Consider the following 26,124-nt stretch of genomic DNA (forward strand, 5'->3'; position numbering starts at 1 on the left):
TGTGAAAAAGTATGGCAGTCAGCAGAAAACAGATCTGATTAAAAGTGTAAATCACATTCCAACACATAGAAAGCACCCAAAGATGCAACACATTCACATATATGTTGCACATTGATGATTGACAACTAACCATCCAACCAAATGCATTTTAGATTCATCCAAGCCAATCAGCACATTACAAGGGTAGGGACAAATGGAGTCTGACTGATAACATTTTCCTTAAAGATAGAGGTCCGGGCAGCCATTTTCCATTCCTGAATCACTCTGTACCTTTTTTCGAACTACTCACTATCCTTATTTCATATTTTCATATTCCCACTCTAACTCTAAAGTCTGCACAAGCTGTTTGCTTTGAGCAAGAAACCATTACTGTATTTTGAAAGTTCAATTTGATTGTAAACCACTAAATTAATTATATCTCTTAAAGCCTTCTGCAGCGGCTTTCTTGAGAACATTTGATTTGTAACCACAAGAAGATTTCAAACTCTCAATTATAATGAATAGACACAATAAAAGATTTCATTTCGCACCCGAGACGTGTAGCTTAAATTTCTACTGAGTTAAAGCGTATACGAGACTACACTGAACCGCATGGTAGGTTTCAACAGTCCGGTCATGGCAGCCTGCTTAGTGCGTCGGTGTTTGCCACTCATGTTCCTGGCCGATGCTCCAGTTGATACTGGTACGCCGCCACTAGTAAGGCCCAGCGTTGGATCCAGGCCGAAGCTATTGGTGGTACTGCTTTGTCTTCTTTCAACAAACCCAGCAATGGCTTAGGGCCTGTAATTATAGTGAATTTCAACCCTTACAAGTACTGGTGACATTTCTTCACCACGAAGATCACAGGGAGTCCTTCCTTTTCGATTTGGGCGTACTTTCGTTCTGCTACTGCCAGCGTCCTGGAAGCAAACGCTATCAGTCATTCCTGTCCGTTTTGCCCTCTGTGCGCCAAAACTGCACCAATGCCATATGGAGACGCGTCGTACGTGAGCACCAACTCTTTCCTGGGGTCATAGTGTGCCAAGGCGTTCTCTGAGGAAAGCTGTTCTTTTATGTTTTTGAAAGCCCTGTCATGGCGGGCGGACCACTCCCAGGCTTGCCCCTTTTTTAGTAATTGCTGTAGGGGGTCCAGGATGGAAGCTCTGTTCTGTATGAACTTTCCATAATATATCACCAGTCCTAAAAAATACCTTAACTCCTGGATTGTGGTGGGGGCCGGAGCATCTTTAATCGCCCTCACCCGATCCTCCAAAGGTCGTAGCCCTGATCTGTCAACCTTGTACCAGAAGGGCAGCACGGTGGCGCAGTGGGTTAGCCCTGTTGCCTCACGGCGCCGAGGTCCCAGGTTCGATCCTGGCTCTGGGTCACTGTCAGTGTGGAGTTTGCACATTCTCCCCGTGTTTGCGTGGGTTTCGCCCCCACAACCCAAAGATGTGCAGGTTAGGTGGATTGGCCACGCTAAATTGCCCCTTAATTGGAAAAAATTAATTGGGTATTCTAAATTTATTAAAAAAAACACCTTGTACCAGATCTGTCAACCAGATAGGTTACTTGAGGTGCTAAGAAAACACATTTCTCCCTCTTTAGGCGCACGTCTGCTGCTGAAAACCTCCTAAGGACTTCCTCCAGGTTTTACAGATGCTCTGCCTTTGTTTTTCCTGTAATGAGGATGTCGGCCAGGTAAATGGCGACTTGTGGTAGCCCTTACAATATATTCTCCATTGTCCTCTGGAATATCGCACAAGCTGACGATACCCCGAAGGGTAAACTTGTGTATTGAAAAAGGCCCTTCAGGGTGTTTATCGTTGAGAATTTTTGGAACTCTTCGTCCAGCTTCAGCTGTAGATATGCGTGGCTCATATCCAGCTTTGAGAATAGGAGTCCTCCAGCCAGCTTTGCATATAAATCCTCAATCCGGGGAATTGGGTATTTGTCCAGTTGTGAGTAGCGATGAATCGTTTGTTTGAAATCTCCACAAAGGCGGACTGAGCTGTCTGACTTAAGGTTAGGCACCCGTGCCGCCCGTTCTGCAACTGGATTGGTTTTATTATTCCCTCACGCTCCAATCGTTTTATTTCCATTTCGACTTCCTGCCTCAATGCGAAGGGTACCTGTCGGGCTTTGTAGAATTTTGGGACTGCTTCTGGATCTACATGTAATGTTGCCTTTGCTCCCTTTCTTGTTCCAAGCCCCTCTGTGTATCTGTGCAGGAGTTCGCTCAGGCAATAATTTTCCAGCTGGAAAATGTTTACCCAATCCGGCTGGATCTCTTTTAGCCAGTTTCGTCCCAATAAGCTTGGTCCCCACACCTTTCACTATCATTAAAGGCAGTCTAACCAGTTGCTCTCCATAAGCCACAGGTACATGCCTTGTGCCCAACACTCTCAGAGGTTCCCCTGTGGATGTGCTCAGCTTTGTCGAGGTGCTGGTTAGAGATAAGGGTTGGAGTCCAGTGCGAATTTTATTGAATACTGTTTCCCCTATCACTGATACGGCTGCTCCAGTGTCGACTTCCATCAGTGTGGGACGTTCAATTCAACCTTATGGTTAATTTAATGGGTTTTGATTTCACCATCGTTACACAATTTAGGTGTTCCTCGTCGGAGGTAGATGGGGCTTCTCGGGTTTGCATTCTCCTGTACCCCAGCCTACGTGACCTTCTCCAAGATTATAGTTTTGGGCTTCTATTTCTCCTTTCTGGCTCCGATCTCTGGCAACAACTACAATATTTGTAATTGTCGGGGCTGGTTTAGCACAGGGCTAAATCGCTGGCTAAAGCAGACCAAGGCAGGCCAGCAGCACGGTTCAATTCCCGTACCAGCGTCCCCGAACAGACGCCGGAATGTGGCGACTAGTGGCTTTTCATAGTAACTTCATTTGAAGTCTACTTATGACAATAAGCGATTTTCATTTTCATTTTATTTCATATTTTGCCGGGCGAAAGGCTGCAGGGGCTGCCATCTGTCTAATTTTCCCTTGCTTGAGAGGGCTTCTGCGAGTGGGCCTGGTTAACTTAGTACCCGAGTCGTTCCTGAAGGTGGCTATGTAGTTGCCAATCCCCCAGTGGTAGTCCCTTAACTTAGTTTCACTGGGATGGGCGTCGACCTCCATCGGAGTACCCTGCAACTCATGCGCTCCGCTTGCCGCTTTTTCTAAGGACAAAGCCAGCTGCAATGTGTGGTAGTATGACTAGTGGTACTACGGTACCTGGGAGTGTGATCTACCATTGGTGGAGAAGGCTCGCTGCTCATTGGCCCAAGTATTGCTTTCTCATTGGTCAAGACGTAAGGTAGCTCCGCCCAATGAGGCAGGGTATAAGAACCCGTGTTCCCAGCAGCCATCGTTCTTTCTGTACTCAAGCTGCTGGGGAAACATCTTGTAGATTAAAGCCTTCAATTCGGACTACTCCTTCGTTTCTGTGGTTATTGATCGCGCATCAATTTAATCTATAAGTTTTAAAGGATGGAGCTCCGCATCGAGCCAGAGTGTCTATGCCTCAGCCCCCACGCAGCTAATGCAGCAGCCACATTCAACCACTGGCTGGCTTGTTTTAACAGCTACCTCAGTACGGCGGAAAACGTACCGACGAGGGAGCAGAAGCTACACATCCTCCACTCGTGCTTCGGCACCATCATCTACACACTCATCGAGGACACGACTGACTACGACGCAGCCATGGAACTGCTCAAAGAACACTTCATCCGGCCGGTAAATCAAGTTTACGCTCGGCACTTACTGGCTACGAGGCAGCATATCCCTGGTGAGTCATTGGACGATTTTTACCGTGCTCTCCTCGTACTGGGGAGGAACTGCGGCTGCCCACCAGTGTCTGCTAGTGAGCACACTGAACTCCTCATCCGAGACGCTTTTGTTGTTGGCATGCAGTCCCTACAGAACCGCCACAGACTATTAGAAAGGGAAACCTTCAGCCTCACGGAGGCACGGGCCCTCGCTACCTCCCTAGATGTCGCGAACAGAAATGCCCGCTCATACGTCCCCGACCGCGCGGCGGCCCGCTGGGCAGCGTGGAATTGAGCCTCCCTCTCCCCCATGGACTCGGACTCACCCCAGGCCTGCGCTGCAGGATACCTCGAAAAACCCACAGGACCCCGCTGTTATTTTTGCGGCCAGGCGAAACACCCCCGACAACTTTGCCCAGCCCGATCGGCAAATTGCAAGGGCTGCGGGAAGAAAGGCCACCTTTTGTCCGTCTGCCAGGTCAAGGCGGTCGCAGCGGTCCCAGGCAGCGACTGCGGGACATCACCCCGTCTCTCTCCAAGGTCCCCGTGCGGCCTCCGGGCGCCGCCATCTTGTGCTTCTGACGCCGCTTGCAGGGGACGGGCGCCGCCATTTGTCCAGCCCCCGCCATGTGCAACCGATGGGCGCCACCATCTTGGATTGGCTCCGAGGACCCCGCGGGTGAATGCGCACCGCCCAATGACGACTCCGACTATCTGCCACGACTCGCTTCAGTCACTCTGGACCAGTCTCAACCCCGCACCCTCTCTACGGCAACAACGAAGGACCTGCTCAACGGGCACAAAACGACCTACCTACTGGACTCCGGGAGCACGAAGAGTTTCGTACACCCTACCACGGTAAGACGCTGCACTCTTCCTGTCTATCCCGTCAAGCAAAAAATCGCCCTGGCCTCTGGCTCCCATTCAGTGGAGATCATGGGGTATTGTATAGCGGACCTCACGGTCCAGGAGTTTAAAAATTACAGACTCTACATCCTCCCCCACCTCTTCGCGGCCGCACTCCTGGGGTTAGACTTCCAGTGTAACCTCCAGAGCGTAACATTTAAATTCGGCGGCCCTATGCCTCCCATCACTGTCTGCAGCCTCGTGACCCTCAAGGTCGATCCCCCGCCCTTGTTTGCAAACCTCATCCCGGATTGCAAACCTGTCGCCACCAGGAACAGACGATACAGTGCCCAGGACCGGGTCTTCATCAGGTCTGAGGTCCAATGGCTTATGAAGGAAGGGGTGATCGAGGCTAGTAACAGCCCCTGGCGAGCACAAATTCTGGTGGTAAAGACCGGGGAGAAGAATAGGATGGTCATAGACTACAGTCAGACCATCAACAGGTTTACCCAGCTGGACGCTTACCCTCTCCCCCGTATATCCGACCTGGTCAACAGGATCGCACAGTACACGAGATCTTCTCCACAGTGGACCTCAAGTTCGCCTACCACCAGCTCCCCATCCGCGCGAGCAGTACACTGCGTTCGAAGTGGACGGGCGGCTCTACCACTTTTTAAGGGTTCCCTTCGGTGTCACAAATGAGGTCTCGGTCTTCCAAAGGGAGATGGACCGAATGGTCGACCGATACGGTTTACGGGCAACCTTCCCGTATCTCGATAATGCCACCATCTGCGGCCATGATCAGCAGGACCACGACACCAAACTCCGCAAATTTCTCCAAACCGCAAAACTCCTAAATTTGACTTATAACAAAGACAAATGCGTGTTCAGCACCGACCGCTTAGCCATCCTTGGCTATGTTGTGTGAAATGGAGTGATAGGCCCCAACCTGGAATGCATGCGCCCCCTGATGGAGCTCCCCCTCCCCCACTGCTCCAAGGCCCTGAAGCGCGACTCGGTTTCTTCTCGTATTACGCTCAGTGGGTCCGCAACTACACCGACAAAGCCCATCCCCTCATCCAAACAGCCACTTTCCCCCTGTCGATGGAGGCCCGTCAGGCCTTCAGCCGCATCAAAGCGGATATCGCAAAGGCCACGATGCATGCTATCGACGAGTCCCTCCCCTTCCAGGTCGAGAGCGATGCATCCGACGTAGCTCTGGCAGCCACCCTCAACTAAGCGGTCAGACCCATGGCCTTCTTCTCCCGTACCCTCCATGCTTCCGAAATCCGCCACTCCTCAGTCGAGAAGGAAGCACAGGCCATAGTAGAAGCTGTGCGACATTGGAGGCATTATCAGGCCGGCAGGAGGTTCACCCTCCTCACAGACCAACGGTCGGTGGCTTTCATGTTTGACAATGCACAGAGGGGCAAGATAAAAAAATGACAAGATCTTGTGGTGGAGGATCGAGTTATCCACCTACAACTACGACATCTTGTATCGTCCTGGGAAGCTAAACGAGCCTCCCGATGCCCTGTCCCGCGGCACCTGTGCCAATGCACAAGTGGACCGTCTTCGAACCCTCCACACGGACCTCTGCCACCTGGGGGTCACCCGCTTCTTTCATTTTGTAAAGACCCGCAACTGCCCTACTCCATCGAGGAGGTCAGGACAGTCACTAGGAACTGCCACATCTGCGCGGAGTGCAAGCCGCACTTATACCGCCCCCGAAAAAGCGTATCTGATAAAGGCCTCCCGCCCCTTTGAATGCCTCAGCACAGACTTCAAAGGTCCCCTCCCCTCTACCAACCGCAACACGTACTTCCTCAGCGTGATTGACGAGTACTCCCGCTTCCCGTTCGCCATCCCCTGCCCCGGCATGACCACAACCACCATCATAAAAGCCCTCCACAGCATTTTCTCCCTGTTCGGATTCCCCGTTTACATACACAGCGATAGGGGGTCCTCCTTTATGAGTGACAAACTGTGTCAATTTGTGCTCAGCAAGGGCATTGCCTCGAGCAGGACGACCAGTTATAATCCCCGGGGTAACGGACAGGTCGAGAGGGAGAATGGCACAGTCTGGAAGACTGTCCTACTGGCCCAAAGGTTCAGAAATCCCCCAGTCACCCACTGGCAGGAGGTCCTCCCAGATGCCCTCCACTCCATCCGGTCGCTACTTTGCACGTCTACAAATCAAACGACCCATGAACGCCTTTTTGTCTTCCCCAGGACGTCTTCCTCGGGGACCCCGCTCCCGACCTGGCTGGCTGCCCCTGGGCCCATCCTGCTCTGGAAACACGTGCGGGCGCACAAATCGGACCCGTTGGTCGAAAGGGTCCATCTGCTCCACGCTAACCCGCAATATGCGTATGTGGAGTATCCCGACGGCCGACAAGACACAGTCTCTCTATGGGACCTGGCGCCCGCTGGATCCCTGCCATCGCCCCCGGCACCAGCCCCACCCACCCCCCTCCAACCGCAACTGCTCCCCGCAGGCGCTCCCCTCCCTGGCGCGCCAACCCCCTCACCCGCGCTGCCTAGAGGACCAGACACCCCCCCCCCCCCCCCCCCCCCCCCACACACGGCCCGGCCCTTACCAGCTCCGTCTAGGGGTGTTGAAACCTCCACGAGGACCGGCTCATCGCTCCCGAGTCATGAACGCCCGCATCTCCAACATCTCCGACGTAGCTCCGCCGGTCGCAGAGGACGTCCAAGGCCCCCGATCGTCTGATCGAGTCGATATGAACTCTTAATGGACCCTTTTTTTCTCTGACTCTGTAAATAATTTGCCGTGTGATAACACATCTCTGTACATAGTTACGGGCCAGTGGGCAGCCGCCATTGGAGAGGTATAATCCCATATTACTGGTCATACTCCAGTAAATTGTCCCACCCGCACCGGACCACCAGTCCTGGCTGGACGCCCCCCCCCTCGGCTTCTCAACGAGAACCCACCCCGGTTCCTTTCTCAACAAGGGGTGAATGTGGTAGTATGACTAGAGGTACTACGGTACTTGGGAGTGTGAGCTACCATTGGTGGAGAAGGCTCGCTGCTCATTGGCCCAAGTGTTGCTTTCTCATTGGTCAAGACGTAAGGGAGCTCCGCCCAATGAGGCGGGCTATAAGAACCCATGTTTCCCAGCAGCCATCGTTCTTTCTGTACTCAAGCTGCTGGGGAAACATCTTGTAGATTAAACCCTTCAATTCGGCCTACTCCTTCGTTTCTGTGGTTATTGATCGTGCATCACAATGCTTGTTTGCAATCCAGCTCAGCCTCTGCTAACAGACGTTTCTGTATTGCTAAATTATTTATTCCACATACCAAACGGCCTCGGAGCATCTCATTTAGCATCAGGCCAAATTCACAAGCCTCTGCTAATTGCCTTAACCTTGTTAAAAAGTTAGTGACTGACTCCCCAGTGTCTCGGAATGCTGAGTAAAAACGGTACCTTCGCAGGATCATAGGTGCATTAGGGTCATAGTGCTCTTTTACTAAGTCCGCCAATTCCTGGAAAGTTTTCGTGTCCGGTGCCTCCGGAAAAGTGAGACTGCGTATAATGGCAAAGGCTGCTGGTCCAAACGCAGTCAGCAGAATAACCCGGAGCTTTTCATCCGGAATGATATCGTTTGCTCTAAAGAAGTACTTCATCCGCTCTACATATTGGGCCCAGTCTTCCACTGCAGGGACGAAAAGAGTCCAGCATTCCGAATAAAAGCATTTTGCCTGTCACTGGCTGACCCTCAATATGCTGCAGCTGCTGACGAGCAGGTTCCTCCGGGTCGTTCTATTTTGCTCGTCGCCACTGTAATAAGTCCACGGAGGCAGAAGTCCCGTCACCAGAATCCCTTTTATTTACAAACCCAAGAGCTGAACAACCATTTTTTTTTTTTTTTCAATTTTTTTTTTTCTTTTATAAATTTAGATTAGCCAATTATTTTTTCCAATTAAGGGGCAATTTAGCGTGGCCAATCCACCTACTCTGCACATTTTTGGGTTGTGGGGGCGAAACCCACGCAGACACGGGGAGAACGTGCAAACTCCACACGGACAGTGACCCAGAGCCGGGATCGAACCTGGGACCTCAGCGCCATGAGGCGGTTGTGCTAACCACGAGGCCACCGTGCTGCCCTAGAGCTGAACAACCATGACCATTCAGTCTGCTGTCTGCACCGGGAGTGCAGAGGATCTGACACTCCCTGTTATATACACAGAAAGGGGTTCCCTGATTGGGCCATTAATCAGGGAACTCATATTCTACTTGGCCAATCTCAAAGGCTTGGCCTAAGTCATTCCATTTTCTTAAGCCACCAACACTGCAACTTCACGTGTCCATCTTTATTACAATGAAAACACTTCAGTTTTCTTATCTCTGTACCACTATAATAGGTATCCTTCTTACTCTGAGGGAGACTCCTTATCATCAACTAAACCTCCTTTACATTGACAACTGTGAATTTCTCATTTCCCCAATTTCTACCTTTCATTGATTCAAATTGATGTCAAAAACTAAACTTTCTTTATGAACCAATTCAAAATCAGCGGCCATTTCTGCTTCTTTTAGACGTGACAAGGGGAACCGCAACTCTGCGGATTCTCACGTTACCACACGTGGCCAATCTCCGCCCCGGCGACCTCCTTTTCTCTGGGCTGCCAACTGATGTGTTAGGCCGGCTAGGTCGACGTGGACTGCACTTGATGCAGTGTAGCGAGAGACAGACCTCAAACACTGGATAAGATGCAACACGATTTTATTTAACGTCTTAACTAATATACATGTTCAACTGTGGGTTGACACTCTACTGACTTGACTGGAGACCTAGTACTAGCCTGACCAGACTTACTAGCTACCGCATGGCGTTTGCACTGGCTAGCTCACGAGCCCTGACTGTCTCAGTGGCTGGGTCCAGAGAGAGCGGGAAACCTAGTGCCCTCTGGCTTTATAGTGGTAGTGTCCTGTCTGGTGATTGGCTGCTGTGTTCTGTGTGCTTACTGGTCATCCTGTGTGTCAATCATTGCCTGTCTGCACTCCATTATATACATAGATGTATATTATGACACCAACCATTTCCAGAGACCTCTCTTCAGCCATGGTGAGGGTCCGCAGGTCTGGCGGGCCCCCTCCATTTTTCTCATGCTCCCAGCGATTATGGTTGGGCCTTCTCCTGGGGTGGGGTGGGTAACAGAAAATGATAGTGTTATGCAGCCGATATATTCAGCCCAGGGGGTGGGTAGCTAGGTGGCCTCATTAGCCAGGGGACCCGACCATGGCGGTTGGTATGGATCCTGACATAAGGGGCAGGGTGGGGGTTCGGCCGCCAATCTGGTTGGGGGGATAGGGTTTACGGATCCGTGGGACAGGGGCTAGTGCCAGGGCCACAGTGTTGCCTACTCACCCTGGCCACATGACGAGGTCAATAATATTTTTACGGCACTGTAGGCCAGTTTGGCGCAGGTGGTCAGAGCTGACCACCTCTGCCCCCTGGGCCCAGGCACAGCAAATGGCGATGGCTGGCAGCTCCTTCCAGGCCAGGGTACAGCGCGGCCTGCCTCTCCTCCACCGCATCCAGCAGGGTCTCGAGCTCGGCATCCATAAATCATGGTGCTGCTCTCCCTCGATGCCATTTTGTTGGCTGGGATGGTGTGTGTGGGGAGTGAAGTGCGTATATGTGGCTGCAGCTTGTCAGCCTCCTGAGTGTCAACTGCGAATCCGGTGAATCCCCCAATGTCTCTCATTGGAATCGATTGTGCTCCATGTGGTGCTGGTGCTAGCCCCTCCACAGTCGCTGAATCGGTCCAGGTGCGGTGCCAGCTTTGCTGTTGTGAAACTCCACGAACCCTGCGCTGGCATCAACACTTAGTCTCAGGGACGGAGAATCCAGCCCAAACTGTTTATTAATAAAAAGAAGAAAAGATGAACATATGAGGAAAGAACAGGATAATGGTCTAAAAGACTACCTAATCCCAAGACCCCACCTCCACACAGACACATAAGGTTAAGGTTGGTGGGGATAAAAAAAAATGGGGATTAAAGAGTAGGTTTGCGATGAGTCTTCACTGCTGTGACTGCAGCATCTGGGAAATAGATTTGCTCAAGAGGTTCAGGTTGTCGAAATCCTGTCCTCCAACCAGCGGATGGCGCGTCGCCTAAGAATTCCAGTGCGATTCTGCTCTTCAGCCACCAAATGGAGCTCGGTCCGGGGTGTCCAGATTAGTGCAGTTCTTGCTGCTGACCACCAGATGGTGGTATAAACAGGATGCTCAGATCAGTCACCTCTGCCTTTCTACCACCAGATGGAGCTTTCTCTTCCCTGTGAGATCTTTACAGCCTGCCTGAGTTAACTCAGGTTTTATTTCCTTTGTCTCAACTCTACATGGGACGCTGGCCGTTCTTTAAGGAATATTCTCAGTTTAAACTTCAATTCTGAGCTCTTCTCAGCCCCTGACAAACACAGTTCGAATGTTACTGACCTTTGAGAAAACGGCTTGCACTTTCACATTCAGGGGACCGGATTCTCCGTTTCTGAGACTAAGTGTTATAAGAGTAATCTTTATTGTCACAAGTAGGCTTACATTGCAATCACGTTACTGTGAAAAGCCCCTAGTCGCCACATTCCAGCGCCTGTTCAGGTACACAGAGGGAGAAATCAGAATGTCCAAATTACCCAACAGCGCGTCTTTCAGGACTTGTTGGAGGAAACTGGAGCATCCGGAGCAAACCCACGCAGACACAGGGAGACTCCGCACAGTCAGTGACCCAGCCGGGAATCGAACCTGGGACCCTGGCGCTGTGAAGCAATAGTGCTAACCACTGTGCTATTGTGCTGCCCACGAGTTGTGGGCAGCACGGCCCGTGTTGACGCCAACTCAGAATTGGTGGATTTTCAAGACAGAAGAACCTGCGCCACACCTGCATCAACTCCACGAGTATTAAGTTGCTAGCACCTATGCCACATGGACACACAATCGATTCCACCGAAAAATGGTGCGGGATTCGCCGGGTCTGTGATTGCTACTCGGAGGCTGACAAGCTGCAGCCGCACATACATGTTACACTCCACACACGCACTCATCCCAGACAAAAAGGTGGCACTAGTTGTGCTGGAGTGCATCTGTCCAGCTGATGGGTTGTCTGCGGCCAGAGGGCACCTGGGGCTGGGGGTGGGGGGGGGGGGGGGGGGGGGGGGGGGGGGGGGGGGGGGGGGGGGGGGGGGGGTGGGGGGGGGGTGGGGATGAGGAGACAGATATATGACCCGTGGCGCCCAGTTCAAAGTGGGTTGTCAGCGACATGTGCAGCTGCATGGCTACCTTGCCGGCTGCGACAATAGTGTTCCATGCCCGCCTCCTCGACCCCACATCCCACCTACCCATCTACTCCTTCCGGCCCTGGCAGAAGCCCCTTAGCCAGCACCGCAACTGTCAGCATACTATGGCGATGTTGGACATCTTCCGTACCCCCTCTCCCTCAGCAGCCGCCATGCTGGTTTCGTTATTTTAAAAGCATAAGTGAACCGCCCCGTCGGAAACTCGGCCCATCGGAGATGGAGAATCGTGGAGGCCCCGGACAATACCGGGTCAGGCCCGCTAATGACATACACTGTACATGTGATCGGGAATGCATTGACGTTGCTGTTGAGGTGCCGGGGCATTGCAATTTGGCGTCAAATCGGCGCCGTCCGCGATTTTGACGTCAGAACCAACTCTCCGCCCAATAGCATTCCCCGATTTCGGAGTCCTCTAACGGAGAACCCCGCCCATCTTTTACCCAGTTCTGATGGCTGCCTGTGCTCCTTTAAACCAGAAAGTCTTCACAGATTTGGCGAGAATGGCAGAGAGAGAGAGAGAGAGAAGGAGAGAGAGAGATTCTCCAGATTCCTTACTGGCTGGCTTTCCTCACAGAGCTGAACAAAAGATGGTACTTTGGGCAGCACGGTGGCACAGTTGTTATCATTACTGCCTCACGGCGCTAAGGTCCCAGGTTCGATCCCGGCTCTGGGACACTGTCCGTGTGGAGTTTGCACATTCTCCCTGTCTTTGCGTGGGTTTCGCCCCCACAACCCAAAAGGTGTGCAGGGTCGGTGGATTGGTCATGTTAAATTGCCCCTTAACTAAATTTAAAGAAAAAAAGATGGCACTCTCCAGAAGACCCACCTTCACTCCTGGAAGTTTCTGACTGGCTTCACCAATCCCAGGCTGTGATAGCAGAAGGCTGGAAATTGCACATTCACCAATTGGCTGCTTGCCAAGTCGATCAAATGACATCACAGTTTCTCCACAGAACCTAAAGAGGATATTTGTGGACCAGCCAATCAGAACAGGATGGTTTTCCAGTGTCCAAAGACTACAATTTAAACAGAAATCCCAAAGGGTGCAGTAACTTTGTAGCAGCTATCCAGAAGATTGAGCAAGCAGCAAGGCGGGCATTGAAACGGAACACAGGACAGACAGACAATATCCTAACACGCTTTACATTCTCACTTTTCCTTTACATGGTTACCTTCAGGTACAAGTGCAGCTGAGGGTTGAATCCTGTCAGAGTGGATTGTATTTATATGCACCATTCGTTGTGTGACAACTTTTGCCTCCTCACTGGAGTTTTCATAATTACAGCCCTTATCCCAATTCAGTAATACAGACTGAAACAATTTGTACTTTCCATATTTCAATTGTTCTGTACGTTTGAATCAGAGGATGGCACATTATTGGCTCCGTGCACTTTGTTAAGACATCATGGGCTAGTGCCTGGTTTAGTCCAGACCCACAGGCCCCGGAGTCCCAACACAAGTGAATTAACCAAAAAATTGTGTACAATTCCCCAACTCTTTGGCCCTTCACTACCCAATGATTTACAGTCGCAAGATTTGTAAATTGAAACACAATAACTGTTTGTTCATAACAGAAATAAAGATGAAATATGCAGTAATTACAAAGAATAGCAGTAAGCTAGCCTACTAACCTGGGGCTGGTTTAGCACAATGGGTTAAACAGCTGGCTTGTAATGCAGAAGAAGGCCAGCAGCGCAGGTTCTATTCCCGTACCGGCCTCCCCGAACAGGCGGTGGAATGTGGTGACTCGGGGCTTTTCACACAAACTTTATTGAAGTTTACTTGTGACAATAGTGATTATTATTATACCCCCCTTAACCATCCCACCCTCTATCCACACACACAAGACAGAAAAAACAGAGGAATAGGGAGGGGTAAACAATAATAGGGATTAAGATAAAAAGAAAGACGAGCATCCTTGTTTCCGATATTGAAGTCTTTCCAGCAGGCTGTCCTCCCAGGACACTGAGTGATCAAAGCCACCGGTGTATTGTTGGTGATGATCATCTGACAGTAGCATTCATTCAGTACTCCCAGGCAGCCGGCATTACTCTGGAGAGTCATTCTTTTTGCCACTCAAAGGAACAGACTAAGGCCTGTTTCTTTGTTAAAACTCTTTGTCCGACCTATCGGAATTTCCCCAAATGGAGAAAATCAGATTCATTCGGGGGTCAGAAGGTGGCTTCCTCAGGACATGGGAGCCATTCACCCAACTGTTCCTGGACCTGTTAGTGGCCAACGAACAAACAAACAGATAAACAAGTAGCCAAGAACCAGGGGAAAGCAGCCAAGACATGAGAGAAGAGAGGGAAGGAGGGAGGACCGGGGGGGGGGGTTTGCCGGGGGGGGGGGGGGGGGGGGGGTTACAATGCAAGAGGGGTTAGCCAAACACAGCAGAAAAGAAAGGGGAACTGCAGAGAGGGAAAGGGGGGGAAGGGGCGGCAGGGAAGGGGGGTAGGAAAGAAGGAAGGACAGGAGGCAAAGAATAATAGAGGGGAGCCAGGAGGAAAGAAAGACGAGGGAACACAAACTGGAAGGAGAGCACGGGAAAAGACAATGAACACAGCAGGGCATCAGAGAGTAAGAAAGTAGAGGAGGAAGGAACAACGGGGGCCGAGACAGATCAAACACACAACAGCGAAAACCAACCGGGAGAAGCAGCATCAGAGGCCCTGCCCAGGCACTTTAGCCACTCAGTTTTGTTTTGTTTTGCACCCCCCAATGACATGTGTAATGAAATTGTCTCTTTGTTGCTTCTCTGTATATACACTTCCCCTGTGTTTATTACCCCACCCCTTGGTTCTTTAGTCACATAGTGTTTTTGTCATTTCTTTTGGGTTTCTCTGTAAATATACTGTACCATGTATAAAAAAAACCCAATAAAAAACATTCTTCAAAAAAAAATCTCTGCAACATCTTCCAGCCCCAAAACCCTCCCATTCTTTGTAATCTCCTCCAGTCCACACAGCCCTCCCTATCTCAGTAAACTCAAAATCACACAAGAATACAGTGCAGGCCCAAAGGTATATGGAATCTGCACCGACACGTCAAAAACACCCGGCCTGTCTACCTCATCCTATTTGCCAGCATTTGGCCCATAGTCTTGAATGTTATGACGTGCCAAGTGCTCACCCGGGTACTTTTTAAAGGATGTGAGGCATCGTGCCTCTACCACCCTCCCAGGCACTGCATTCCAGACCGTCACCACCCTCTGGGTAAAAATGTTTTTCCTCAAATCTCCCCTAAACCTGGTGCCCCTCAACTTGAACTAGTGTCCCCTCTTAACTGACCCTTCGACGAAGGGGAACATTTGTTTCCTATCCACCCTGTCCATGCCATTAAAAATCTTGTACACCTCGAAGAGGTCACCCCTCAGTCTTCTCTGCTCCAGCAAAAACAACCCTAACATTTCCAACCTCTCTTCATAACTAAAACATTCCATCCCAGGCAACATCCTGCTGAATTGTCTCTGCACTTTCTCCAGTTTAATCACAAACTTCCTACAATGTGGTGACCAGAATTGCACCCAGTACTCCAGCTGTGGCCTCACCAAAGTTTTAGACAACTCCAACGTGACCTCCCTGCTTTTGTAACCTATGCCCCGATTCATGAAGGCAAGTGTCCCGTATGCCTTTATCATCACCTTATTAACCTGCCCTTCTGCCTCCAGCCCCTACAACCCTCCCTCTCTCTAAGACCTCCTCTAGTGATTCAGCCCCTCCCTATCTCTGTAACTCCAACCCCTACACTCCTCCCCATCTCTGTAACCTCCCTCAATCTTCCCTATCTCTGTAACCTCTTCCAGTCCCTACACCGCTCCCTAACTATGTAACCTCCTCCAGCCCCTATAACCCTCAATATCACTGTAACCTCTTGCAGCCCCTACAACCCTCCCTAACTCTGTAACCTCCTCCAGTCCCTACACCCCTCCCTATCTGTGTAACCTCCTCCAGTCCCTACACCCCTCCCTATCTCTGTAACCTCCTCCAGTCCCTACACCCCTCCCTATCTCTGTACCCACCTCCAGTCCCTACACCCCTTCCTATTTGAGGCAGACAGAGAGAGACAGGAAGAGAAAGAAATGGGGCGACAGTTGAACTGAACTGTGAGTTGGGAAACTGACATTCGCCCTCCTGCACCCTGGCAATGTGAGATTTCTCTCTGCCGTCTTTCCCACGGTCTGGATTCACGGATTCCGGATCTCATTGTACAAACACAAGGTTTTGTTTTTGAAAACTGTGAGCTTGGATCAGACGCACTCAGGGTATCATGGCCGGCTGAACTGGAGAGGTAAACACCGAGAAAACAGTTTGTACTGCAGAGAAAGACAGAGAGAGAGAAACAGAGAGAGAGAGGGAGGGACAGAGAGAGGCACAGGGCGCGATTCTCCGCACCCCACACCGGGGGGGGGGGGGGGGGGGGGGGGGGGGGGGGGATTCACGGGACGGCCGGGCGAATCACGCCACGTAGCCAAAATGGTGTGTCGCGTTTTGTGACAGGTCGCTCGGAGAATCGCCGCTCGCCGTTTCTCACGGCGACCAGCGATTCTCCGGCCTGCCAAACCCGACCGGTTCACGCCGGCGCCAACCACACCTGGTCGCTGCCGGCGTGAACAGCGCGCGACCGGTGAGTGTGGGGCCTGTGGGGGGCGGAGGGAGGATCGAGCACCACGGGCGTGCTCAGCAGGTGTCTGGCCCGTGATCGGTGCCCACCGATTGTCGGGCCGATGTCTCTAAAAGATGCACTCTTTTCCCTCTGCTGCCCCGCAAGATCAAGCCGCCATGTCTTGCGGGGCAGCGGAGCGGAAGACGGCAACCACGCATGTGCGGCTGACGTCACTTCGGCGCCGCCGGGCGCGTCATTCCCGGCGCGCCGCTTTGACGCAAGCATCAAGGCCCGGCGTGCAGAATTCACACGCCGCCCCTCCTAGCCCCCCCGGGGGAGGGGGGGGAGGGATAGGGGGCGAGGAGCGGCCTCCGATTTTCACTCGGGTTTCACGACGGCGTCGGCCTTTACGGAGAATTCCACCCTCCGGGTTTCACTCCGGCGTCGGCTGTTTGTCTCCCGATGGGAGAATTCCGCCCTATGGAGAGGGACAGAGAGAGAGAAACAGATAGTGACAGAGAAAAAGAGAGACAGAGACAGAGGGAGGGAAAGAGAGAGAGACAGAGAGAGAAAGAGACAGAGAGAGGGACAGAGAGAGACAGATATGGAGCGAGACAGAGAGAGGAAGAGAAACAGATAGAGAGAGAGAGAGACAGACACAGGGAGACATAGAAAAAGAGAGAGAGAGGGGGCTAGAGAGAGAAACAGAAAGAGAGTGACAGAGAGAGAGAGGGACAGAGAGACCGAGGCACCGAGAGGGGAAGACAGAGACACCACGAAAGAGATAGGGGGGAGACAGAGAGAGAGAGAAACAGATAGAGAGAGACACAGAGAGACAGAGAGAGAAATGGAGAGTCACAGAAAGACAGAAACACAGAGAGAAAAAGACAGACAGAGAGGGATGATGTGTTGCGTGCTCTGGATCCGTGGAACACACAGGCCACCAACATTTAAAATAGTACAACACTATTTTATTAAACTATAAACTGTTGAACATACTCCTACTGTGGGTTAACATGATGTTAGATTAAACTAAAGACCTGTGCCTATCCTAACCAGCCTAATCACTCAGCACATGGTGAGGATCTGTGCTGTGAGCTGTAAGCTCTGTCCTTCCGAAAGGCTGCATCCCGAATGAGCGGGAAAACTGATGCCCTCTGTCTTTATAGTGAGTGTGCTCTAACTGGTGATTGGCTGCGGTGTTTGTACATGTTGATTGGTCCTACTGTATGTCCATCAGTGTGTGTGTCTGCACCATGATATACTGGTGTATATTATGACAAGGGAGACAGAGAGACAGAGTTAGAGAAAAAGAGAGAGACAGAGAGAGAGAGAGAGACAAAGATGGAGAGAGAGAGAAAAGGAGATAGAGAGACAGAAAAAGACAGACAAATGCAGAGAGAGTGACAGAAAGAGACAGACAAATACAGGGAGAGAATGAGACAGAGAGAGAGAGGGAAAGAGAGAGAGAGATGCAACAGAGAGAGACAGAGAGACAGAGAGGGAGGCAGAGACAGAGAGACAGACAGAGAGAGACTAAGAAATAGAGACAGAGACAGAGAGAGAGAGAGACAGAGAGAGGGGGTGACAGGGAGAGAGAGAGATAGAGGGATAGAGAAAGAGACAGTGTAGGAGAGAGAGAAAGAGAGAAAAAGAGAGAGAAAGATACAGAAAGATGCAGAGAGAGAGGCAGATGGAGAGAGAGAGAGAGAGTGAGAGAGATCGAGGGAGACAGAGATAGAGAGAGAGACAGAGGAAGACAGAAAGAGAGGCTGAGATGTGGTGATCTTAGTGAGGGGGTTTCCAGGATGGAAGCCGTAGTGATCACAAAGATACACAAAGCTTTTTTGAAGAACTAAACTAATTTTATTAACACTCCAAAATTTGAGTTTGACACTTATTCTAAATAGTAAACACATATATAATTAAACTACACCCACTAACACTATCTTTATCTACTAACTATAACTATAATATCTTAGCTAGCTCTGCAATACACTTTGAATCTTGTCCCCTTCAGTTCTAATCCACCCTCCTCCCAGAAGCCCAAGAGCCAGTGCAAGAGGTACTGCACCTTAGCTCCCTCTATTGGCCAGACATAACATAACATTAACTCTTCAAATGCTGCACACTTGTATGTCACAAGAGGCAGAGAGAGATAGAGACAGAGAGAGAGACAGACAGACGGACAGAGAGAGAGAGAGAGAGAAGGGGATACAGGGAGAGGGAGAGAGAGAGAGAGAGAGACAGAGGGAATGAGAGTGAGAGAGGAAGAGAGAGAGAAAGTAAGATAGAGTGAGTGACAGAGAGAGGTAGAGAGATACAGAAAGAGAACGTGAGACAGAGAGAGACAGAAAGAAAGAAAGAGCAGGTGATAGAGAGACAGAGACACAGAGAGAGACAGACAGACAGACCGAGAGAGGGAAACAGAGTCACAGAGAGAGAGAGGCAGAGACAGAGAGAGACAGAGAGAGAGGTGGGAGGGGGATACAGGGAGAGAAAGACAGACAGAGTGAGAGAGACGGGGAGAGTTGGAGAAAGACAGACAGAGAGAGAGAGAGACAGAGGGAGTGAGATACAGAGAGAGAGGGGGAGTGAGAGGGAGAGATAAAGAGCAATAAGGTGTGATGGAAAGAAACAGAGTGATAAAGGGCGGGATTCTCCTCTACCCGTCGGGGCGGGGGCTCCTGGCGTAGCGGAGTGGCGCCAACCACTCCGGCGTCGACCCTCCCCAAAGGTGCGGAATTCTCCGCTCCTTTAGGGGCCAAGTCCTCACATTGAGGGGCTAGGCCCGTGCCAGAGTGGTTGGCACCACACCGACTGGCACCCAAACCGGCTCCAGCGGCCTCTGACGCCAGCCGCCCTGCGCCGGGGCTGGCCGAAAGGCCTTCGCCAGTTCGCTGGGGGATTCTCTTCCGCCTCCGCCATGGTGGAGGCCGTGGCGATGGCGGAAGAAAAAGACTGCCCCCACAGCAGTGGCACGCCCGCCGATCGGTGGGCCCCGATCGCAGGCCTGGCCACAGTGGCGGCACCCCCTGGGGTGTTATCCCGGTTATCCGATCACACTGCGCCCCCCCAGGACCCCGGGGACCCGCTCGCGCCGCCGATCCCGCCGCCACCAGAGGTGGTTCACACCACGGTGGCAGGAGAGGCCTCCCAGCGGCGGGACTTTGGCCCATTGCGGGCCGGAGAATCGCCGTAGGGGGCTCGCCGATCGGCGGGTGGTGTTTCCTGCCCCCGCCAATTCCCGGGTGGCGGAGAATTTCTGCCATGGCGGGGGTGGGATTTTCGGCGGCCTCGGGCGATTCTCCGACCCTGCGGGGGGGGGGGGGGTCAGAGAATTTCGCCCACAGAGTGAGAGTGAGACAAAGAGAGAGAGAGAGATAGAATGAAAGAGAGAGAGATGGAGAAATAGACACAGAGACAGAGACACACACACAGAGAAAGAGAGAGAAAGAGACAGAGAGGCAGAGAAATGTAATGTCCCCTATGTTCACGGATGCCAATGTCTTTGTGATTAAATCAATTGGAGAACATACGACTTTGGTAATGAACAAAAATATTTATTAACTAATGAAACATTATAATGGTTTCTACGATGCAAACAATAAGTCATTGGATACTATGGCTAAATACAAATAATTATGATTAACAAGTATTAATTACTATTGACTGAGGAGCTACTCGATATGCGACTGGACTCTATGCCTGCTATCCACGTTCTGCTGCACACCTGCTGTGTTCCAGCAATGTTCCTGTCTGCTCACACCACCTAGTGGTCAGATGCTAGAATTACAATCTATACATCCAGGCCCTAATGTTTGTTTAACCAACATTTATGGTGTTATAACAACAAAAGATACAAATACAAATGTGAACATAATTCAATGCCTAACACCCCCCTTCATCTCCCACTGTTCCTGCTTAAGTGAGACAAAAATAACCTAACTCCCCCTACCCCCCACTTACTCCCTGACCCCCTGTTTATTGTTAACATCTGCTAATATCTGCTAACAGTTTAGTTTTACCCGAAGAAGTCGATAAACAGCTGCCACCCAATAATGAACCCCAATATTGATCCTCTGAGGGCGAACTTCATTTTCTCAAGCCTGAGACAAGGAGAGGGAGTGATAGAGAGAAAGAGAGAGAGATGGAGAAATAGACACAGAGACAGAGACACACACACAGAGAAAGAGAGCGAAAGAGACAGAGAGGCAGAGAAATGTAATGTTCTCTATGTTCACGGATGCCAATGTCTTTGTGATTAAATCAATTAGAGAATGTTGTGTTATGTACTCTGGGACAACACAGGCTGCAACTGGATGAAGCTTTAACCAAAAGATACTCCAGACCTTGAAGTTAGTTCAATCTGATGTATTGAACCAGTAGCACAGTTAGCACAGTTCTCTATGAGTTCGACTCTCTGCTAACCTAAGTGTGGTTACTCTGTCGGACTGAACCAGACTGGCTCTTAGCCACGTGCTGGAGGTGTGATACTGTACATACACCCTGACTCACTCTGTAGATGTTCATCAGTGGAAAGAGGTGGTGAGATACCACCCCTGAGTGTCCTGCCTGCTCGTTGGTCATGTCCGGTTCTCTGTGTTCATTAGCTGCCTGTCTGTGCCTATCTGTTTATCATTATCTGCATGACTGCATATCATGACATCTCCACTTTTTTATGTTTTGTTGGCCTATGGGAACTGTTTTTGAAAATACAGAAAAATGTGTAATTTGAAACATGGAAGTCTGGCAATATTTGGTCTGAGAGGATACAGGGAAAGATCCCACAAAAGGTTAATAGCAGCTGCAAAGAGCAGGATTATAAAATGCAGATTCTTTCCTCATAAGTAGGCTTAGCAAACACACAGGATTCATGTAATAAGCTAAAACAATGGCTCACACCTTCATTGAATGTAACTATCTTAGGAATTATCTGGAAAAGCATGGATGAGAGTTTCAATTGAATTAAGCGAGGAATGTTTAAAACAGGCCGGTCTTTCAAGTCATAACCAAGTAAAATTTTAGCATACAGCTAACAGCAAAGTTTCACACCTTCATTGAAATTAACTCTCTTAGTAAACAGCTGGAAAGGATGGATGATGCTCAGTCGAATTTGGTGTCAATTCTAAGTGTGAAATTCTACTAACATCAAGTCAATTAAAAGAAAATTGGAGACGACCTGTCTACAAGAAACATAATTTAAAGTCAAAATCAAAGGCAAAGTTATGAGCTGGGGACAATTGTAAAATTAAACTATTCACATGACAGGAATTAAACAAAGGCATCTTTGAACATCACAAAGGACAATGTAATCAGATCTGAGAGGTGAGGTTATGCCCAAAATGAATATTTAGTTGTATTAGAATGTTTACATCAAAGATACTTTTTCACAATCAAAGTGGAAATAAGTTAATTTACAATAAGGCTCTAAAAACTTAATAATTGTTAGAAAGAGAATATAAACCCAGGGAGCAGAAGCAGACCAGCAACAGGCAACAGGAGGGGAGGAGAACTCAGAGAGAGGAGAGAAGCATATTTCTGCTCTCACAGCTCGGTCATGGGAAAGACAAGACAAGCAGCTGAGTTTAAACAGCTATACACCTAAGGAAGACTAGAATTTAAACAGGAGTCAGAGTCAGTTGAGAGATAGCCAGCTCTTATAGCTCAGTACATGGATCGACAAGACACAGCAACAGAGCTAACCAGCGAATACATCCCAAGAACACCAGATTTTAAAGAAGATAGATTGTCAAGGTGTGCCTGAAGGTCCCTTCAACCAACCAGCAGGATCCAGAAGCAAGACCTTTTTACCTTAATGTAAAGAAAGTGTTTGCAGCTTTTAAAAGAAAACATATAATAATAAAATAACTTAACTTAACCTGAAAAAGTGGTTTATTCCTAAAGTCTACGTTACTTACTTAGCAATGCAGGACCCAGGACATCAATGCTACTAAGGGGTAAGTAGATGAAATCTTCGGTGAAGGTATGGGTTATACCGGGGGATAACTTGAAAATATAGTTTGACCTGAATAGCGCCCACCGAAGCCTGCATCGGAGTCAGGGAGTGTGAATCCCTGTTCACCAATTAGAATAGCGACACTTTTTGGTATAGGGGGAATTCTAAGAATAGTGGTGAGTTTTCAAAAACAGAACGTACTTAGATGTGGTGGCATATATGAACATATTTACAAGCGGTGGCATATATGAACATATTTACAGGCGGTGGCATATATGAACATATTTACAAGCGGTTGAATATGTGTACGTATTTACATGTGAAGACAGCTATCTAATGTGAGAAAACAGAACAAAGCAAACAAAACAAATGTTCACAAGTCCAGTCTCTGGGGCTTGTGTCTGATCCTTGTCGACCACTGGAGAGGTGGTGGTGGGGACGACGGAGCCTTGACAGGTGAGATGAAAGCCTGACTGGTGGCCTCGTAGTTCGAGGTATCAGGAGGTGGCAAAGCAACGGACGGAAACAGAGAAGAAAGCGGTTGCGGGCAGGCAACTTTGCGCAGTGCCCGTCTGTTTCGTCGCACAACAGAACCATCAGCCATACGTACAACGTACGGGCAGGGCGCAGCCTGTCGAACAACGACAGCTGGAGCAGACCAGCCACCATCCGGTATCTTGATCCTGACAGTGTCTGCCGGGGATAACACGGGCAAATTGGTGGCATGAGCATCATAATCCTACTTTTGCTGGTTTTGGAGCTGCTGCACCTTCTGCAGCACCGGGAGGTGATCCAGGTTGGGCAAGTGTATGGCTGGAAGCGTCGTCCGCAGGTCCCTGTTCATCAGGAATTGAGCCGGTGACATGCCAGTGGACAGTGGGGTCACCCTGTACGTAAGCAGCGCGAGGTAGATGTCAGAAGCAGAATCCGCGGCCTTGCAGATGAGCTGTTTCACAGTGTGCGGCTCTTTTTCAATCTTCCCATTGGACTGCGGATTGTGTGGGCTGGAGGTGACATGTTTGAAATGATATGACTTGGCAAACAGAGACCACTCGTGGCTGTTGAAGCACGGGCCATTGTCACTCATGACAATGAGTGGGATACCATGCCTGGAGAACGTCTCCTTCCAGGCCTTGATGACGGGCTGGGATGTGAGGTCTGAGAGCTTCACGACTTCAGGGTAATTGGAGAAATAGTAAATAATCAACACATAGTCACGACCATTCACACAAAAGAGGTCGATGCCAACCTTGGACCACGGGGAGGTCTCAATTTCATGCTGCTGGAGCATCTCCTTGCTCTGCGCTGGCTGGAAGCATTGACAGGTCGCACAGTTGAGGACCACGTTCGAGATGTCCTGGCAAATACCGGGCTAGTAGACAGCCTTCCTGGCTCTGCGTCTGCACTTCTCGCCGCCCAGGTGTCCCTCATGGATTTGGCGGAGCACCAAGCTCTGGAGACTGAGCGGAATGACAATCCGGTCCAGCTTGAGGAGGATACCATCAACCACCGTCAGGTCATCCTTTACATTATAAAATTGAGGGCACTGCTCTTTCTACCAGCCATTGGCGAGGTGGTGCATGACACGCTGCAAGAGGGGGTCTTTGGCTGTCTCCTTGCGGATATGAACCATCTTCTCATCAGATGCCAGGAGGGTGCTAGCACACAGCTTTAGTGTGGTTTAGCCCAGGTTTAGGATGGGCTAGGCCGACGCCGGAGTGGTTTGCGCTGCGCCGGCAGGTGTGGAAGGGGATTGGTGCCACGCTAGCTGGTGCCGAAGGGCCTCCGCCAGCTGGTGAGAGTTGGCGCATGCGTGGGAGCCCCAGCATGTGCTGCCGTCATCCCAGCGCATGCGCAGGGGGGTTCAACTCCGCGTCGCCCAACGCGGACTGTTACAGCAGCTGACGCGGAGGAATAGAGTGCCCCCCACGGCTCAGGCCCGCCTGCTGATCGGTTGGCTCCGATCGCAGGCCAGGCCACCATGGAGGCACCCCCCCCCCGGGGCCAGATCCCTCCGCCCCCCCCCGAGGACCCCAGAGGCCGCCTGCCGAGCCAGGTCCCGCCGGTATGTACCGGTTGTAATTTCCGCTGGCGGGACCGGCCGAAAACGGGTGGCCACTCGGCCCATCGCGGGCCAGAGAATCGCTCGGGGGAGGGGGGGGGGGGGGCGCTGCCAACGGCCCCCAACCGGCGGGGGGAGCGATTCCCGCTCCCGCCAAATCCCCGGCGTCGGAGAACTCAGCAGCAGGCGGGGGCGGGATTCAGCCCGCAGCCGTAGCCTATGTAATTGACCACCCGACTCTTTCCCAATGTCTGCAGGCATACACTCAGTCAGCCTGGATGTTTGCAACAGTTTAACCGAATTCCACCCCCCCAATGGGAAGCTCGTGGTTTTGTGTCCGCTGACGGAAAACCCCTACCCTCCTCCCCTGTACTGAAACACATCCCTAAAGAAACAGCCGGCCGCACATATGGCATCATTAAAGTGAAAAGTCACCACCGCACATCCCCACCCGATAATCACAAGATTAGCTAAATCTTAGCTAAATCACACCTTAGCTAAAGCTGGAGCCCGCAATGGTCACTTCTGGCAACCACCCGAAGGCGAACAGATGCATATACTCCAGGTATCCCAAACCAATATCGAAGATCTGTCTCAAGCACAGAAGGCAGACGAGTGCCTTAAACAGGTTTTGAATGGCACCTACCCATCCCCTTATGACAAATGGAAGGACACACTCACTGTACAGGACAGCATAGTTTTAAAGGACGGAATTTTTGCGATCCCCATCCAGGACAGAAACCAGTTTATATACCAGTTCCATGATGGACACAGATATCAGGGAATAGACACTACCATTGCCCATTTAAAACCTGTGTGTTGGTGGCCTGAATTGAAAAGCAATGTCACCCATCATGTGACATTAGAGAATTGCCTCATTTGTGCTCAAAACAATCCCGATCGTTATGCAAAGAAGGTACAATTAAGACACACCTGACCTATAGAGACAAATCTTCAAATCGATTACATTGGTCCCCTCCCCCTCTGCAGAAATGATTTTGAATATGTTCTGGTCGTTATTGATACATTCACTAAGTGGATCGAACTATTTCCCACTCGTTCCAACACAGCAAATGCTACCGCTAAAATCTTGACCCATCAGATTTTTGCGCGCTGGGACCTTCCTCGAAGCATTGAGTCAGATCAAGGTTCCCACTTCACTGGCAGGGTAATGCAGAACGTAATGACAATATTTGGTATTAAACAGAAATTCCACATAGCCTACCACCCCCAGTCCAGCGGCATAGCCGAGCGCATGAACCGCACTTTAAAAATGACTATTAGAAAGACGGTGCAGCAGAACAACACCACTTGGGACACAGTACTTCCCTTCACCATCATGTTCATTAGAAACACAGTTTCCAATTCCACAGGTTTCACCACTCATGACAGGGAGACCCATGAAAGGCATTGGCTATTTATTACGGCTCGATTTGGCAAATCATGCAGTAATCACCCTAACCCACGAAGAAACAGTGCAACAGACCACAGAAAACATTAAAGCGGCAAAACTGGCTGCTGCTGTCTGACTTGGCGCTAGGAAAAGGCAGAGTAAAGCCAGCTTTGACAAAAGGGTCCACCCCATA

This window comes from Scyliorhinus canicula, chromosome 16 (genome assembly GCF_902713615.1).
Source record: "Scyliorhinus canicula chromosome 16, sScyCan1.1, whole genome shotgun sequence".
NCBI classification, from domain to species: Eukaryota; Metazoa; Chordata; class Chondrichthyes; order Carcharhiniformes; family Scyliorhinidae; genus Scyliorhinus; species Scyliorhinus canicula.